We start from the raw sequence: 16,993 nt of genomic DNA, 5'->3' as shown, positions 1-16,993 counted from the left end.
TAATAACTCCTTGCCATTCCTAATACTGCCTATTATTAGCTGATAAGTCACTTGGTTAAAGAAGCCGGAACTAAAAAAGGTCTGGATGCCATGAAGTGGTATGGGTATGAAACAGAAGTATACAAAAAAAGGTGTTTTAGGCAGTTTACCTTTATAACAGCGATCTCAAAAAGGGTGACCACGCTTCTGCAAACTCTGAAATGTGAACATCCCAAATGTCGAAAACCACATGCACGAATGGCTAAATCTTGCCCCCTTTTGACCCATGGTAGCACTGGTGTGGAGGTGTGGCGCGGCCGGAAACGTCAAATTTGACATTATTTCGACATTTAAGAAGTGTTGCAGTTTCAGATTTGCGGAAAACGGGTCGACGAAGAGGTAGGTTGATCACATGTAATCGACAATATAAAGGTAAACCTTTTTAGGCTTTAGTGAGTTAGCAGTTTTCAGTGAGGTCCTACAATGTGGTGACAAATGACTCCAGAGCTTAAGTCATTTTGTTATATAATCTGAATAAAACTGTCCCATTGTGAATTCACATGTACCTCAGGCACAAACATTTTTGAAATCAAATTTCTTACTTGAATACTGCTTTCTTTTCCCCTAGTCTAAGGTCAGCCTTGCAACAAATCTGCTTTCCTCAGAGGATTCATTAAGGTTACTGACAAAATGAAGCCAAACAAACTTCCTGATTCATAACTGCCATTCTGGAGAGAATGGTTTCAACAATTTAGTTTGGAATCAATTGGTTGGGAGAGACATATTCTTTCTGAATCCTTACCACAGCCTTGATATTTCTGCTAGCCAATTTAGCTTCTTCCTCCTTTTTAAAAAGAAAGCATTGCCTTCCTTCACAGCTGTTGACCTCGTGACACCATATCACAACCCAAATACTTTTATTAACTCCTTTTATTGGATTTTTGAGCAGCAGAAATAGATCCAGCTTTAATGAATGCTGCCACATACTCCCTCTCTCTCTCTCTCTCTCTCTCTCTCTCTCACACACACACACACACACACACACACACACACACACATACACACACACACACACACACACACACACACACACACACACACACACACACACACACAAATACACACACATTGTTTTATGAGATTCATCTCCAACACATCTAACCCATATATAACAGGACAGGAAATTCATTGTATTAGAAGACACTACAGTCAGATTACACAACAGCAGTTATTGTTTAAAGGCTGTAGTCCATGATGGGCTCCTATCAAATGATCGAATGAACATATTGTTGAAAGTCATATGAGGGAAACCATATGATTGAAAATTCAGTATGTCGAACCATTCTGACTGAGGTCATGTTTCAATAGGGATCAGGAAATTTGCCCTTTCCCCACTTAAGTGCAATGTTGGAGTTGGTAAAAATAATTAGTAGGGGGTGTGGGGGCACAGTGGAGTTTGCACCACCTCCTGCAAAAGCATTTTTCTGTTGTATGTGGGTGTTGTTTTCATGTGGATTTTTTTCTCGATGGAGTAAATTTTTGATCATATGGTTTCAATCATATGACTTTCAACAATCTGTGTCTATTCAATCGTTTGTCATAGATCCATCCATGACATGTTTTGTGATTGTTTTCTTCTGTACATGGAGTGACCTCTGAAATTAAATGTTAACAGCATTAAAGGCAGAGTCAATATAAAGTTATCAAACAGCGATAATCTACTCTCTAATAACTTCAGAATGAGACCTTTTTCAAAAGTGTAGTCATTTTAGTTCATTCAATTGGACTGTTCCAAAATTCTAGATTAGTTACAATAATAAACTCATTTCAGAATTAAAGAAAGGTGTTTGCACATGATATATGATATTTGATGTATTTCATATTGTCCGTTGTTTTTTGGAACTGTTAAGGCACTGTCAGAGTGATGGTATAATCATGTAGTATCACGACCTTCTCATTACATTTATAATGTTATTTTTTAAATTTTTTAAACATCATTTTCATTGCTGGTGGAACAGTGGTACAGTGGTACTTTGATCTTCAGTTTAGTTCTCAGCTGCCATGCCTTCTACGTTGAATATGTGTATCATCTCAATGTCCATGTGGGTTTTTGCCGTACTCCAGTTTCTCTACCTGCCATATCCCAAAGACATACCACAGGTGAAGGAGAGATCCTCAAAAGTGCCCATATGTGTGCTTGTTATATGTGAGTGTGTATATGTGCATGTGTGCACACATGCTAAGGAATGACATTCCATCCATTATTAGTTACTCTGCCTTGCTTTCACCAAGTGTTGATTTTGTCTCTCTCTGACATTAAAATACAGTGGACATTGGTGAATGAATGAACGAGTTAGTGTTTCACTTTGTTTTGCCTCCTAAAAATGTTTACTATCATTAGTAGACAACAGCCTCATAACCCTCTTCTTCAGCCCCCAATATTATATCTGGTTCCCACAACTGACCATCGGTAGATCTGTGTGTGCCAGTTAAAGAGATTTAAGTGAGTGCCCAGAACACAGTATTCACCATTACAGAGCCCCCTGACATTACCAATGCATAATTAGGCAAAATAAATATTTATAAGTGAGACCAGGACAAAGCAACTCAAACACAACTTCAGTTATACTGATTAAACATCTGCCAGAAATAGCTATAGTGTTAAAACAATATGTGGATTAAGAGAAGACTCTCCCTGAATACTGAGTACATTTGCTTCTCTTTACTCAAAGCTGAGTATATGCACTATTTTGAAATGTTAATTTAAATAATACTGCTGTTTGTAGACAATACTGATACACAACTAGCTGCTGAGATTCGGGAAAAAGTTGTTTATTGTTTCTCCTAATAGACCAGCATGCCACATGCATCATAGTCTGGTTATAAGATTAATTAACCATTATTCTATATATTTGCATAGAGACTAGAAATTCAGCAGTAATTTAGTTTATACTGCTTCATTTAATATGCCTGATCTTTATGAAAAAGATTTTTAGTTATCTTGAATATGAATAAATGTGTTTATTGGTATGTCTGACTGGGACCCGTAATCTCTATCACTCCCTTGTTATCTTTCCTGCCTCCAACACTGTCTCATTTACTGTGCAGTCTAAAATGTTATATTTAAAAAGATGTAAATGAAAGAAAAACACATGGTTTGCACCTGACAAAGAAACATGCTGCATTTTAAAGAGATTTGCACCTGAAAAAGAAACATGCTGCATTTTGGAGTACTGTTTTTATATTAAATGTGTTCCTTTAAACTAGATATGTGTTGTCTTTTGGTTTATTATATATTAAAAAAACAGTGTGCCAAACTATATCAGCCACAGCACCTCCGATACAGGTTTATTTTATCATTTTCAGCTCTGTGACTGGGTATCTTCATTACCAAGTCAAATTAAACCTTCACACACACAAAACATACAATGACACTAGCAATGAGGTAGAACTCTATAAAAAAGGTAACCAAAGGTGAAGTAGTTAAAGTCCATAAAGCCAGAAAAGAATTGTGTTATGCATCCTGACACGAATATTATTTTTAATTTTTGTAATCATCCAGATATTTGAGATACCATTTGTTTTATAAGGAATACAAGGTCATAGAGGGTTAGATCTTTCATGTCTTGAAAAGCTAGACACAAATCTGCATAGAGGAGTCTGTAAGACACTCCCCCTCAAGAAGCCATGGGGTTGTAGGAGTTCTGTGGTGCATTTTAAAGCTATTTTTCAGCCTTTTGAGCTAAAGTTAGCCTGAACAAAAATGAGCAAAGAAGAAATTCAGTCTTATTGTTTTTCTTGCAAAGAAGAATAAGTTGCATCTGACAAACAGGGAAATGCTTTTACGAGGATGAGGATACATACACCATATCATGGAAAAGTGTCTGCCTTCCTACTTCCCTTCCCAAAAAAGATAGTCACCTTCTCTGTATCCCTCTGGTGTGTTAGCGCAGGCTGAAGGCGCAAACTGCCTTGTCATATACTTCAAGTGGCTGCTGCTAAACATATAGACAGTATGCCTTCTCACTCCTACTCCCAAAGGTAGCCACCTTCTGTGTACCAATCTGATGTCAAATTACAACAAAACTGAAAGAAAAAAAACAGAACATGGTAACATAGTTCAAGTTGTTGCTGTCAGTTTTATAAAGTATGCCTCCTTAACCTTACCTCAGAAAAAAAATATGAATGTAACTAATGTCTGATTATGAGGAAAGTGAAAATTATAACAATTACACTAATATATTCCAACTTGTTGCTCCTAAACAGTACACTGCCCACAGACAAACGTTGCTGACCTTATGTGCACACTTCTGAGATTGGGTGGACTACACTGTCCACAGTTCCTACACAAGCTAGAGTAACATTATGTGCACATCCCAGAGGGATGATTGTAAGAAAAAATAAATAAATGACCACACATTCCCAAGCCCCCACACAAGTTACAGTGACCTTTTGTATACATCTCTACATGGGGCTGGTATTAGACTATGTGAAGTTGCAATGAGTGTGCTCTCAGATAAAAATCTATGATATTTTAAACATAGACACACTAGCTCTGCTCCTGAAAGACTCTTATGAAGCTGGAGGCTATAAGGTCATCAAGTCACCAGAAGCTCTGGGTGGTATAGATGTTCTGTTATGCATTCCCTCTCTTATGTTTTAAACATAATAACTTGTTAAATATTTTTACTGTTATCCAGAGAAGATATGTATGTGCTCCCAAAATTGTGTTATTCACACACACACACACACACACACACACACACACACACACACTGATATGCTGACTTACAGGCAGCTTGGAGGAGCATCATTTTACCTATTGCAACTCTTTGTTCAGTGTATCCCCACCATAAAGTCCAGCAGCCCTGTGTCAATATGCTACTGGCTGGCCAGTGTCCAGTGATACAGCTTGGGTTACCTGGGATAGCTCTGTTGAGTGAAAGCTAGACATAAACCCAATGAACCTGAAAACATGAACTAAGAATTCCTACACTCATTGTAGGTTCACTGATAGGACACAGCTTAGAAGTGGATAACATGATGGTAAGGAGGAGGCTGGAGGTCCTATATATCCAGGAGACAAGATGGAAGGGTAGTGCAGCAAAGTCACTTAGCTTAGGATCCAGAGTCTACTACTCAGGAGGAGGATAGACTAGAAATGGGATAACAATTGTGGTGTGGGAGAGGCTTCAAAGGACAGTGAGGGATGTCATCAGAATTAGTGACAGAGCCATGGCAATCAGACTCCAATGTAAGGACAGGGCACTATTCATAATCTCAGTAGATGCCCCACAGCAAGAATGTGATAGTGAGGAAATGAGTGCATTCAGGCAGCAGTTGCAGGACCTACTAGATAAAGTAGGACAACTCAAATTGGTATTGAGAATGGGTGACCTGACTGCACATATTGGGACGGACAGAACAGAATATGACAACTTCCTGGCTCCACCTGGGTGGCACAACAGGAATAAAGAAGGAGAGGCCATTCTAGATGTCTGTCTAGCAAATGGCTTGATGGAGGCCAACACATGGTTCAGCAAGAGAAACAGTCATGAGATCAGATACAAGTGTGGCCAAGGTGCAACTCATGTAGGCTTCCACCTAAAAAGGAAAGGGCACTGGGGTGGAATCAGTGATTGCAATGTCATCCCCAGTGAAACAGTCAGCTCACAACATAAACCATGGGTTGCCACAATCAGCTGCAAGCAGTGGTCAGAAAAGGCTCTAAGTTCGGCAGAAACTAGACTGAAGACCTGAAAGTTGACTGGGGGGAAAGCTCAGGAGTTCAAGGAATTACTCAGGGATCTGGAACCTCTGGAAAAGGAAGAATTAGATGGTCGTGAAGAGGAATTTTAGTGCCTCATAACAGCATGTGTGAGGACTATAGAACAGACATGCAACCAAGCCAGGTATGGAAGCAAGTTGCATAAGGAAAACTGGTGGTGGAACGCAGAAGGCCATAAAGTCATCAAAAGAAAGGAGTGCAGAAAAAGTAGGAGAAAGAAAAAAAGGATCAGACTAGAAAGGAAAACTGGTTGGTTAAAAAGAGGCTAATAGACAAGTTGCAATAACAAAAACAAAGCAGCAGAGGTACTCTAACAGCTTCTGGAAAGTGACTCAGCAAATGGAACAAAGAATCTCTATCAGGTTGCAAGGAGAAACAGAAAAATAAAGAAGATAGTCAGACACCCTTTGTAAGTGATGTCAGAAACAACCTGCTCACTGACCCACAGGACATCAAAGGCAAATGGAAGGAGTACTTCCTGCAGCTTCTGAATAAAGAAAACCCTTCAGAAGCTGTACTTCTCCACCCTAGAAGAAGTTAGAACAGTACTGAGGAAAATGAAGTCTGGGAAAGTAGCAGGCTCAGATGAGGTCACAGCTGATATGATAAAGATGTTGAGTGAGATAGGAGAGAAATGTCTCCTGAGGGTACTCAATACAGTGTTGTGAGAGAGACGTATCCCAGATGACAGGAGAATATGAATACTAGTGCCAGTATAAGAGAAAAAAGGGGACAATCATGACTGTGGGCAGTATAGAGGTATCAAACTCCTTTCACACTGCATGAAAGTCCTAGAGAGAGTGACTGATAAACAAATATGAAGAATAGTAGAAGAGTAGTAGAAAGTAAGAAGGGAGATGCGAAGTTTAGATTCAGATCAGGATACAGCACAACTGACCCAATGTTTGCAGTGAGGCAAATGGTTGAGAAGAAGCCAGAGATAAGGAAAGAATGCAGTTGGGCATTCCTAGACTTAGAGAAAGTATATGACAAGGTCCCAAGAAAGTTGATTGGGTCATTTTTACAATGGCTTGAAGTCCCAGAAACACTGGTAGAATTGGTGAGGGCTATGTACAAAGACCCAATGACTCAAGTAAGATCAGTGTTTGGACTCACAGTGGGGTTCTCAAAAGGAGTGGGTGTGCATCAGGGTTCAGCACTGAGCTCCCCACTGTTCATACTGGAGATAGACTACATTAGCAAACATGTCGGAGGGGACAGGTCAACAATGTTGCTGCATGCAGAAGATGTGGCATTACAGGCAGACTCTGTGCAAGACCTTCAGCAAAGGGTAGATGAATGGAATGTAAAAGTGAAGGCACATGGGCTGAAACTGAGCCCAGATAAGACAATTGTAATGGCAACAAATGGGAGGAAATCAGAAAAAGATAAGAACTGAGATCGAAGGAGAATAGTGGAACAGGTTAACAGCTTCAAGTACTTGGGAGGGATAGTTGAGGAGAAGGGAAGTCTGAATGAGAAGGTCAAAGCTAGAATAAGAGGGGTTGCAGCCAACTGGTATAGAGTATCTGAGGTAGTGTATGACAGAAGAATGACAAAGAAGCTAAAAAGTATGATGTACAAAATAGTGGTGCATCTGGTACTACTGCATGGTACAGAAACCTGGGCAGTAAAGGCAGAGCAGTTGATAAAGCTAGGGGTCATGAAGATGAAGTTCCTGAAACAAAGGGTAGGATGCACACTGTCTGACAGATAATGAAATGAAGACATCACAGCAGAAGCCTAAGTAACTCCAATTATAGACATCAAAGAGAACAGATTATGGTGGTTTGGGCACATATGCAGAAAAGCAGAAGACAATCTGATGAAGAAGAATTGGGACAGACAAGGAAAAAAGCAAGAGGAAACAAAGGTATCCAGCAAAGAGGTGGAGGATTTGTGTGAAAGAAGACCTGTGACAGTCAGATATGACTGTCGATGAAGGTAGGACAGTGGCATTGAATCGAGACAGATGGCAACAGTTGACACAACACCCTGACCGCATGTAGAAAATGGGGAAAAAAGGGGGTTGATGATGATGAAAATGATGAGGATGATGATGATGATCTCTTTGAGGTGTTGGTAGGAACCAGAGCAGCTGGATAAATTGCACTCAGTGACAGGAAGGACACATAGACTCCACACAGAAAGAGCCACAGTCAAGAACTCAACCGGAGAAACAAGTGCTGTGAGATGGCAGTACTATTCACTGTGCTACTGTGACAAGGATTAGTTGCTTTAACTTGCATCCTACCTATACCTCTAAAGGTAGCCACTTATTATGTGAAATGCTGAAAGATGTCCAGCTGTCAATACGACACATAATAATAAAACCTGAAACCAAATGCCTGCCAATATTTAGTGACTGCATTGCTAATGATTTGTCAGAAACTAGAGCCTACAGTATGAGGCAACATTGGTAACAGTCTGCAAAATCATTGAGAGCTGAGAGCTCTAAGTGTACCTTAACACTGTTTTGCTCAAAGAATAGCCAAGGTAAGATAAAAAAAACATTCCAACTTGGTTCACACAAATACATACATTAATCCTGCAGACACAGACTGGTGACTGCAGAAGGTCACTTTCATTCACAGGTGTTCACAGGCAACCTACCCCAAGCACACATCTATAGCCACATTGTCGACTGTGTACACCTGATTGTGAGAAAAATAATAATTACATTAATAAATTATTTTGTCTTACACAAGCAGTAGCCATAGCTTGTACTCCAGCTTGCTTCAACAAAATGCACATTAGTGATGTAAAGCCAGAATTAAAACAGCAAACAGCAGAGCAAAGTGTTTCATTCACAGACAGTTCCCACACCCATTGTCAACCTTTAAGATCTGGTTTGATCCTGCCAGGATAAAAATAGCAGTTACATTAATGCACATTATTCAATGAAAGCCAAAATTACTTTAGCAAATATCAAGGTCAATAATTTCATCCCCATAGGTCTTCATATTCATTGCCTACCCAATGAATCTGGTTTAAGACCCACAGAATAAAAATAATGATTACATTATGTATATTTGTAACACAGAAGCAATTGCGACAGCTTGTATTCTATTTTGCATCACCCAAATACACATTAGTCTTAGAAAGTTAGAATAACTACAACAAGCAGCAGGGTCAATTACTCACTCCTGTTTCTTTTTCCCCCTCCAAGTTTAATCAGGAAACACACCAGCACCAATAAACAATACTCCAACGGTTAAAATACACAAAAGCACTGAATCCCAAACGGCAGTAGTGCTTCCAAAAGGTTTATTCACACTTCCGGTACCACGTAAAACAAATTAGAAACCAATATAAAAAATACTAGCACGTACTAGTGGTGAAAGTTACAAACATAAAAAACAACACCATAAATGTTAAGTGCTTTTCGTCCCGATTCTATCCGGACTTCTTCACACCAACCTTCTGCAACTGCTGGTACACCACTCTCTCATACACTTAATTCACTCTGCTGTCTTGCTGGACTTCTGATTATCTTTTTTATGCGTGCACTTTTTAGTTGTCTCATGAGATGCATAGCTCTTGCCAGCATTATCTGTATCAGGCCTTTGACATGAAGCTTGCCCCTTGGCAGGACGCCAAGAAAAAAAGGAGACTTAAAGATACAGTTAGCCCTAAAAAGTATAAAAAAATCATAATTTAAATTCACAGTTTGGTATTTCATGGCATTTCAAAGGTATGACTAAGCCTTTCACAGGTATGGTGCCGATTTTCATTCTTGATCTTTCTGCAGCTTTAATGTTAGGTTTCAGGCACATCAGGAATAAAACCCAGCATTCACTGTACAACCAAATTCAGTACAGTTCACAGATAAGCAGCCAGCGGATCATTTTGTCAGTGTGGGAGCTTTAGATCCCCCTAGTACCCCCAGTAAATCTGACACTCTTAGAAATTATACTTTTCTAGTTAAATTCATCAGACTACCTTCTCAGATCACTGCTCCTCCAAAGTTAACAAACAGAACTGAAGTTTAAGTAAAGCTATATGCGTTTCTTTTTTTTGTTTTTTTGTTGTTGCTGTTTAATATAATAGCTCTCACCCTTCTTCTTCTCATTGTCTTGCCCTGCCCTCTGACACTTTCTGATGCCCCATCCTCCCAAAAAATGCTGCCTCTTAGTTTGAATCAAGTTTTGAAGGAGCTATTGAATATTTTGTGATTGTGAGCTTGTCAAACAATTTGCATTTAGTAGTATAATTGAGAGATATTGGCTAGCTCATTATTTATTTATTGTCTAAGTAAGGAAACCAATGCAAAGGAAAGATAAAGAGCAGAAAAGTGCCCCAGATGAATAGTGCCACAGGCAGCTACCTAGTTCGCCTGTGTGTATGGCTGGCCATACTTCCTGGCTCATGAATCTTTACATGTGACTAACTTGAAGCTGTATTTATTCAGTCCATTGGTGACTGTTTTTCAGTTTTGATTGAGTCTGTATCATATTGGATGAAAACTCTAAACTTGGTGATCTACAATAACATTTCTTTATTTGGCTCTACTATGAGTGGCACCCACCTTTGTTTTTGTTTTGGTTCATTTCACTGATACGCTATGTTCTGCTAAGGCAAAAGCACATTCCACTGTAACTGAGAGTTCATCTCTGGGTTGGCTACATAGGAAAAGCAGTCTGGCAGAGCCAGAAGAGTTCTACATAGGCCCACAGCCTGGGATCATCCTTGGAGTAGTGGACACAACCCAAAGAAGGACCTCAAAAGTGTCTCAGTAGATGGTGGGTGATGCACTATGTTAGTACAACATTCAGCAGTTTTTACCCAGCAGCACTGCAAACAGAGACCAAAGGCTGACCACGGCATATGTTGGCAATGGTTTATTCTAGGGACATGTGATATCAAGCAACTTCAAGAAGGTAGCAAATTTAGCTTGGGATTGTATGGTACATCTTGCATAGACATATCCTTCATGCATTTTACATTGACACAGGTTTAGCACAGGTGCTAACACTCAGTCAGGGGTATGTATTGTATTTACAGGGTAGTACACTGTTGTAGTGACACATATAGAGGCTGGGGCAAGACAATAAACGTACATTGGCACCATTGCAGGGAAAATGATGATGACAAGACACAGTCAGATGACACGTTGGCACTTAATGTGTACATCATGGGTAGCTATACATCGTGGGTAGCTATCCAGGAATCAAACCTCTCAACTGTCCAGAATTTTGCAGAACCACCCAGATTTGCTTCATATTTTTGCCATGTCCCATGTAAAATGTTTAGCTTTCTGATAAATCACTGAGAATTATAGTCAGTCAGTTGTTGTGTCTTTCGGCTTTTCCCAGTTAGGGGTTGCCACAGCGGAACTCCGATGATTGGCAGTAGATTTTTACATGACGAGTTGCCAGCCCTGACGCACAACCTTCAATGAAGGTATGCCCATTCACGCATGTCTCCACACAGAAGATACTCTAGCTGAGAATCGAACAGGACAACGTCTGACTGTGAGGTGACAACGCTACTGCAGCACCACCACAGCAGTCTGTCAGTAATGCCAGATATTATAGTTTCATGCTTCTTGTTGTTCTTATTGTTCAGAAAATGCATGTTGATGCAAAATCTGTTGTTTAATTAAGTGAATTAGAGTAAGAACAAAGAACCAGGGAAGTCAGTCAAAATGTCAAAACACTAGTGTTACTTTACTCACATTTTGCACTGCCATCTCAAAAGTATTATCTCCTGACTGCAAGAGGTTCTCCGGTTTGATTCTCTCCTTCTGTTTGGAGTCTACATGTCCTCCTTGTAGTCATGTGGGTTTACTCCGAGTGCTCCAGTTTATCTCCACATTCCAAAGGCATGGTGTAGATGGATTGGACACTCTAAAATGGCCCTAAGTATGAGAGTGTGTGTGAGTGAGTGGTGCAAATTAACTACTGTGGCAGTGCTAGCCTTGGTTCGAGATGATTGTCAATGCGGAAGTGACACCCCGACCCCATGTGAAAATGGAAAAAAGGGGTTGAGGATGGATGGATCTTAAAAGAAAATGAGACTTCATCAGAATAAAGATCTAAACCTAATACATTTCCTTTTATAACAATTAATCAGTTAATACAATAGCTTACATGACCAATTGCTCAAAATACTGTTGCCATACACACTAAAATCAAAAACATGAAAATCCAATGTGCATTTTATAAAAACAATGTGATTAAACAAATAAGAATATATGACTACATCAAAAATATGTGTTGAATTAACAATTAAAATCTATCTGCCCATTTCTTCAAAAAATTAGAAATAGATGCACTTTTATTCAATCTAGGTTTACAGTTGGGTTTCATTTGGTGAATCAGAGTCATCATCTCCTTTCGGCTTATCCCGGTTAGGGGTCGCCACAGTCAAACAACGGTCTGCAGAATGATTGCCGGTGGAGTTTTTTTATGGTGTCAAGTTGCCAGCCTCACACCCAATCTTCCACAGAAGGCACACACATGCACACACTCACACCTAGGACCAATTTAGAGTGTCTAATCCAGCTACAGCATGTCTTTGGGATGTAGGAGGAAACCAGAACACCTGGAGGAAACCCACACAACTACAGGGACGACATGTAGACTCCACACAGAAGGCACCCCAGCTGAGAATCAAACTAGAGAACCTCTTGCTGTGAGGCAGCAACGCTAACCACTGTACCATCATGGCCACCCACCAATTGGTGAATCAGAGAAATAATTAAAAATTGTCCCTGATTTTGGGCCTCCCCCTCACCCCTCAGCCATTATTTTTGGCTTTGTCCATAATTCTTAAGGAAAGCCATCAACAGTACACAGATAAACTTGGGTGCACATGCATATTTCCTGACATCAACAATGTAAAGTACCATCCAACAGCAACTTGATATAATTACAGAGATATGCTTGAACTTGTAACCTGCATTAACAAAAATGTCACATTGCACCTAGTTACGAGGCAGAAATAAAATAACTTAAACAACATGTTTATCAGATGGTGGCCAAATAAGCATACAGACATGACAGCATGTGTACATGCACACACACACACACACACACACACACACACACACACACACACACACACATATTCACTCATTTTCTGATAACCCACTTAATACAATTGAGGGTTATGGGAAGTTGAAGACTATCCCAGCCCTCAGAAAACAAGATGCAATAAGAGTAATCTTGCTTCCTGCTTGCAGATTCATTTAATTCCAGAACACATGCACACTTACTATAATTATACAGAACTAGTGTTTCTTCAAATAACAACACAAAAAAAGACTGGACCCTTCATCAACAAATTAATATAACATAATGTCATGATTGATTCATATTACAATGAATTCCTGACTTTGGGAACAAACTGCCAGTGCACAGCAGAGTAGTACTCATCACTTTCAAAGGAGATCTAAACAATTGGACTGGTAGCCAAAAATTCTCCCTAGGTCTATCATATATTGCCCTCCTTGAGGCAGGAGGAAACTTTTGAATACGTTTTTTGTTAAGCTCATAATGGTCTGAAGACTGACTGTCTAGTATCTGTCTAGTAACCTATGAACCTATAGTATAGTAGAGTAGAGTAATATAGAGCCAAGTTCAATGTAGTTATAATGCCTAATTGAAAAGGTAAAAGAAGAAGCCTGGGTCTGCACCATATCATCAGCTTTACTGCATACTGCCAACCCAAAACATGATAATAAATTGCATCTTCATATGTATATTCCATAGTAAAGTGAGTACTGATCTTAGGCAGTTCCACTGGAATACAGGTAAAAATCCCTGACTATGATGCAGGCAACCCAGGTTTGGTTAATGGCCGAGGCATCTGCTGGAGCAGGTTGCAAATTGTTACACTCTCTTGGAGGAAAGCTAGCAGATATGAAATGCAATCTGGTGACATCTGTTCATCTCAGTTGTCAGTGGGCGGTTCATAGGTTCATAGGTGTGTACTAGGCTAATGGCCCTGGAGCCTTTACAAGCCTAGCCCATAGAAGGGCCATTGAATTGTGCCACCCAACGTTAGTTCTCAGTGCTTCTGTCAAGTAGACCCACTGGAGTGTTCCCCGAGGTGAACTTTCTATTTCCCATTCACTCATCAAGTATTCGTCATCTCTTCATCACAGTTAAAAGGAAATGTGCACCTGCTTGGGAAAGTTGTAGTGGTCCCCCTCAGTGATGCAGGTCACTTGTAGCCCACCCAGAATATGGAGATATGTCATCCTAATGAAATATCTGAGTGCTACCTCTACAATGGCTCCTGTGTCCAGTTCACACTATAAGGAATAACTGGGGAGGGTGGAGTACAGGAGCATTGGTAGTTGCAGGCAAGTGGGAGAAAAATGACCTAGAAAACTCAAATACTGATCTCATAGGTTCATAGGTTGGTACTAGGCTATCGGCCCTAGGACCTATGCAAGCCTAGCCATAACAATTCCCTGGATATTTCTTCCCACAATATTTACTTCTCTGGACCCCTGTCTAGCAGAGCAACTGACATGATCCCCGGGGTGAATTTCCTATCTCCCATCCAATCATCAAGGTTCCTTTTGAAGAGAGCCAATGAGGCACTCTGCTTGACATATATGGGCAGTCTGTTCCAGAGTATGGGGAGTCCCTGGGTCAGGAACTTATCCCTCCAGCATGTTTAGCTCATTGTGATGACAAGGTTTAGATCCCTGGAGTGTGTGGCTCTGAGGGATTGGGATTTCTTTAAGTGGAGCATGTCCAACAGCTCAGGGTTTAACATGGCCTTGTATGTTAAGCAGAGATCGCCTCTGAGTAGACAATATGCCACAGAGTATAGCTGGAATTTTTTTAGATGGTCAGCATATGGCATATGTTTTAGGCCTGTGATTCTTTTAGTGAGGTATTTCTGTGTCCTTTCCAGCTGTTGCAGATGTCTTGTAAGGTACATACCAAATGGGGCATTATACTCTATAATGGGTCGAATGAGTACAGTGGGACAATGACCTCCTTTTTTCTGGATGAAAAGCCCTTAGTGATGAGGTGTGCCACATAGAAGGATTTCCTGACTGTTATGGCGATGTGGTTATCGAATGTAAGACCACTGTCCACCTGTGTCCCTAAGTCTCTCATCACACTTTGGATGTTTAGTGTCCTGCCATCTATGTGGTAATTCATGGGTACACGTTTTTTTTTCCAAAGGGGATAACTAGACATTTTTTGGCATTAAGCTTGAGCCCATGGCTCTGGCACCAGGCATCTGTTTCTGTAAGGCCCTTTTGTAGAATATCCACATCATTTGGGGATTCAATAATGGCTCCCAGTTTGCAGTCATCTGCTAACTTTGTTAGCCAGAGTCCCTTAGTGTTGGCCTGTACTTCAGAGAAGTAGATGGCAAACAAGAGTGGCCCCAGGACTGAACCCTGAGGTACTCCACTTGTCACTTGTCTGGAGATGGATTTGGAGTCGGCTACTTTTACAGTCTGGGTTCTGTCAGTAAGCCAGTTGGCAACCCATCGAGTGACATAGGGATTTATGCCCAGCTTAGTAAGTTTATCTATGATTCCAGAGTGGGGGATGGTGTTGAAGGCCTTGGCAAGGTCCAGATAGGCTGTGTGGACTGCCTTACCCTCGTCCACAGCTCTGGAGACTGATTCGAAGAAATAAGTCAAATTCAGGAGCCAAGATCATCCCTTCACAAACCCAAACTGGGTGGGGTCCAATGTTTGAAGGTTGCCAATTCTTTGTTTATAAGTTCCATGATAATGCGTTCCATGCCCTTGCAGATCAGGCTTGTCAGACTGATGGGACAGTAGTTCCCGGAATCCAAGGCGGATCCTCCCTTGTGGAGCGGGATAACTGTAGCTGTGCGCCACTCAGTGGGCATGAAGCCTGAGGTGAGGCTATGATTAAACATGACACTTAGGTGAGGTGCCAGTTCATTTTGTAGTTCATGTAGTACACAGCCTGGGATGTCATCTGGTCCCATGGATGCTGTATTCTTAGCTTTGGAGAGTGTGGTTTCTACCTGTGTGGTGTGATTACTGGAATTTGGCAATCTTTTGGTATGGAGACGAGCCCTTTAGGGGGTGAGAGGGGGGGGGTTGGCACTAAATCGATCTGTCAGGATATTGGCAATATCCTTGGGATCAGTATATTTAATGCTATTCTGTTGTAGCTCAGAGCAGATCTGAGCATTGCCATTTAGATTCTTGACATAACTATAGAATGCCTTGTGGTTTTCTTTGGAATCTTTGGCAATTTTATTTTCGTAACTAGCTTTTGAGGATTTTATGAGGGATCTCAGCTTCTTACTGAGGCTGGTGAGGGAGTTTTTTGCATCCTGGGATTTTCCTCTTTTCTGCAACAGTTTCTTCCTTCTATTGTATAGTTTGTTTATAGCAGGGGACCACAAGATTGGCTTCCTTTTTTTGGAGAAGAGCATCTTGGTTCTATTTGGGATGGCACGATTCATGCACGAGTGGATGTGCTCATACAGTGACTTAGTGTAGGATTCTGCAATCGAACTTCCAGATCCCGTCGGCGTGGGTGTTGTGAAGTTTGTCACTTCTGACTTCAGTAGCATGAAGTTGGCTTTGGAGAAGTTTTTTCTGGAGGTTTCCTTACTGGGGGGTGGGGGTGGGATGTGGATGTCAAGGGTGATTTGCTTATGGTCAGACCTGACCAATGAGGGGGTGACCACTGGTGTGGAGCATCTGTCTCCCATGTTGGTATTGACCAAGTCTAGGATATTGGAGCCCCTGGTGGGACAATGGATTATTTGATCCAGGGCATTGCAATTTATGAATTCCAAGAACCGTTGGGAAAAGGAGTTGGTGCCTGAGTAGTTTTCCCAGTTAATGGCAGGATAGTTGAAATCACCCAGTATTAGGGTGTTTGGTTGTATCTTAATATTTTCCAGTATGTTTAGAAAGGTGTAGTGAGAATCTTGTGGCATGGTGGGGGATCTGTAGCAAGCTACAATTTGGATTGCTGTCTTACCTAGTGTTAGTTGCACCTGGAGAATTTCAGATGCATTGTCTTGGGCAACTAGCCTGGAGGTGTGAATATTCTTGGTGAATATGGACACTCCTCCACCTTTAGTGTTTCGGTCTTGGTTTTGTGGCCGAAAAGTGTGGTAAGAATTGTAGCCTGGTATTGCAGGGGTGCTCTCTGGAGCCTCGAACCAGGTCTCAGTTACTGCACAGATATCAATGTTCTCCATTTTTAGGAGGGTCTCGAGAGAGTGCATTTTGAGGTTTAGACTTCTAGCATT

This window comes from Protopterus annectens, chromosome 5.part0, assembly GCF_019279795.1.
Source record: "Protopterus annectens isolate FY-2018-M chromosome 5.part0, PAN1.0, whole genome shotgun sequence".
NCBI classification, from domain to species: domain Eukaryota; kingdom Metazoa; phylum Chordata; order Ceratodontiformes; family Protopteridae; genus Protopterus; species Protopterus annectens.
Note: the sequence above shows the minus strand (reverse complement) of the source record.